The sequence below is a fragment of the Centruroides sculpturatus genome, unplaced genomic scaffold (genome assembly GCF_000671375.1).
Source record: "Centruroides sculpturatus isolate CEXI.00-Female unplaced genomic scaffold, Cexi_2.0 scaffold1637, whole genome shotgun sequence".
Taxonomy (NCBI): domain Eukaryota; kingdom Metazoa; phylum Arthropoda; class Arachnida; order Scorpiones; family Buthidae; genus Centruroides; species Centruroides sculpturatus.
This window is the reverse complement of record NW_019385816.1, coordinates 147438-150777: the sequence shown is the minus strand read 5'-3', so window position 1 is coordinate 150777 and position 3340 is coordinate 147438. Positions and strand designations below refer to the sequence as shown.

The following is a 3340-nucleotide window of genomic DNA, read 5'->3' as shown; positions in this document are numbered from 1 at the left end:
TTTAAATTGCCTCATTTAAATTCTTTTAATTAAATACTTCTGAACCAATACAGTAAAATTTGATTTCTTTTGAAATGTTTTAATTAGTATTTGCATAACTTAAATAAATCGCTTTTATAGTGTCTTACGTGCATTAGTTTCTAAATATAAAAGTTACTTCATTCATTTCCTTGAGTTATATTATAATTGGTATTCTTAATGGTGAATTCTTTCTAATAATGTTTACTATAAAAATTTATCACAAAAAAAATGTTATTTTTCTTTTGAACATATACAATAGTTTTCCAGGTTTTAGACTAGACCCGGATAAAATAAGTGATAAATTGCTTGCTGGCAACTTTTTCTGAAATATTTCTTTATTCTGAGAAAATAATGTCAACATTACTTATACTGGTGTCAAGTTCTGAGTTCAAGTAAATACACAAGCAAATGTGTTGCCCCATTTTGAAAATGCTACTAGTTATTAATCATATTCCATTCAAATATCATTGAATCTTCTCATTAAAATTATAGATAAATATGTGTGATCTTTAAATAACTAGGTTATTAAAATTATAATAATAAATTCTTAATGATAGAAAGTTACCACAGAGTCGTATATTCTACAGTAATTAATAATATCATAAAATTTAATTTTTATCTATTATGTTATATTTTTAAATGAATTAATAAACATCATTCTGATAGAACTAATCCAATTAATGATACTATGTTAGTAGATTGAATATCTAATAATTTCCAACATTATAATGATATTTTTATTCGGCAGTCTTGATGATATATCATAATTCTATGTCAATCTCATTATAATTGTTATTATGAAATAATTCGTTTTATTTATCTTAAGTTTACAAAGTAATGTCTGATGACAAGAACGAATATCTTACAACTAACAAAGACCCATAAATAAATTCCAACAATAATTAGAAGAGAAAAAATATATAGCTGAAAATAATGATACTTAGTTTCATACGTATAATGCATTTTTGTCTGATAGCATCGTTTTCCATTGTTCTCGAATAGTAAGAGCCGATTCAGTTCTCCGTGAAGATAGGCGTGGTCCACTCCAAACGAGAATCGAATTTGGACATTCGAACATTACGCTGCCAATCAAGAATGATGCAAGTAGACTGTTAAATTACTGAAATCATTTTATTTTTGTTGAAAAAATATTCTTAAATCAATATTTGAAACAAATTGTTAAAATTTAATGTTCTTATTCTAATGACGTTGGTAATCTAAAGCTGTATGTGACAACAGTAATAACCGGTAAAAAACAATGAAATGTACTGTACAGTACAATAAACATGAAGAGTAGTTAAACTATGAGCTCTCATTTTAATAAATTTTCAATTTTTTAATATTTTAAATTAATATATATCAATTTATTACAAACTTTTACAGGTTTTTTTTTTTGCTATAAAAATATATATAAATTTTGTTTTATGTCGCGAAGAATTATTTATATTGATTTTGACGTCGTCTCATTCCTTCAGCAGTTATGAAAAAAAAAAATCAACCTGAATTATGATGGCTGATTATCTCCATAAAATGTTTTCGAGAAGTTTATGATCTGGTCATTGTTAACAGTTTTTACATTTAAGATCACTCATTGTGTAGTGTTAAATTATTTCTTAGCAGAAATAATCTTTATTACTTGTATACACACGATTATGATGCAAAGTAATACTATCTACTAAAAGTTTCTTAATTAAACATATAAAGTTTGACAATAAATGTTTTTAACGTTTTAACTAGCACAGATTTATTCATCTTAATTATTATTATTATTATTTACACTCATAAAATTATTTTAAAAATATTTTCTTCAGATTTATTTAATAACGAAAGAAGAGTTAGATTTATCAAAATTTAAATTTGACGAATAAGTTAAAAGCTTTGCATATTTTTGTAAGTTTTTTTTTACTTTAAAAGGCGGAATTTCTTTGAATAAATCTTAAAACTTTTTTTCTGTGTACAGTATATAGAAAAAATATGTTATATCACATATATACTTTACTTATACAATAAATGCAATTAGTTAAGAATTCTAAATTGATGTTTTAGAGATTTTTAAAAATATTATTTAGAAGCTAATTTAATTAAATTAAGTAAATATTTATTAAATTTTCAAAATTTAATTTTAAAAAGAAAGCCAGCTATTGATAAATCTTTGAATTATCTGAAAATTTACATATATTTGTAAAAATTTGAAAGACTTATGAAAGATATAAAAGTTTATTTTAGTACCTGATTTCATATGATACATAAAATTTTATCATTTACAATTTGTTTTCTTTAGTCAGATTACAGTAAGCTATTGTTTTTTAAAAAGCGAAGTAAATATACTATTGAGAACGTTGAAATATTAAATTAAACACTAGAATTTAATAATAATTAAGTTGTATTCTTAGCCAAAAACTCATTTTAATCAATTATTTTTTTGTTTTATCTCTATATCTCTATTATGGAAATGAGATTTGAAAAGGAAATGCATATATCTTCTATGGAACTGTATATCATAATTGAGTTCATAACAAAACTAATCAAAAACTCTAATAGAATTTAAAACAGTATTTTAAATCCTAAATTGATTTAGCTTTTAAGATTTAAAGGTTAAAAGAGAATATTTAAATTTTTTATTTTAAATCTTTCTTCCCGGTGGAAACTAATAAGAGGAATTTCATACTCATTGTAGTAGCTGAACTCAAACTAGTGTAGTCGGGTAGCGAGAAATAGGATCGATATATTCTTATCAATCCACCCACGAAAATTCCTGACTTGCCTCACCTTGAGCCTGGATCCTTTAGAGTGATAAGCTGGTTCTTTCTCCATCTTAAAGATATAAGTAGGCGAATAAAAATATATTAAATCTTAAGTAGTTTTTAAAGATAGATTAAATAGAAAATATACGATTTAATTCATTAATTATATATTGCACAATGAAAAATATTGTGAATAATTAATGTTAGAGAAAAATTATATCTTAGGATAATTTGTTTATTTGAAACTTTACTTTAGAATTTTTTTTCGTAGTAATTACATTCTGGTATATGATTTCATCTTGACCTTTTATCCGCTATTATTTTTATTTTCTCATCTTAATATTTAATGGAAAGCATTTTTTTTCATTGGAAAATATTTCTGTTTATTTATTTGATTGCTGCATTATTTTAAAATTTAGTTTTATTTTTCTACTTTTATTTCCAAAAGTGTAAACTTTTATTTCATAACACATCATTGTATTTCTCCATTTAAAAAATTCTAGTTAAAATAAATGAATAATAAAAATAATTTATAAAAAATAGTTTTAAAAAATATATAGAATTTACAACATTAT

The 3340-nt window shown here is 23.0% G+C and overlaps 1 protein-coding gene across 1 annotated transcript in view; it reads left to right on the top strand.

Moving 5' to 3' along the window:
- The first annotated feature begins 2716 nt into the window (after positions 1 to 2716).
- Positions 2717 to 3340, top strand: part of LOC111642296 (ras-related protein Rap-1A-like) — a 23221-nt gene continuing 22597 nt past the window's right edge. The window contains exon 1 of the mRNA XM_023388628.1: positions 2717 to 2848. The gene's annotated coding sequence lies outside the window, so the exon portion shown is untranslated. The remainder of the gene's footprint in view (positions 2849 to 3340) is intronic.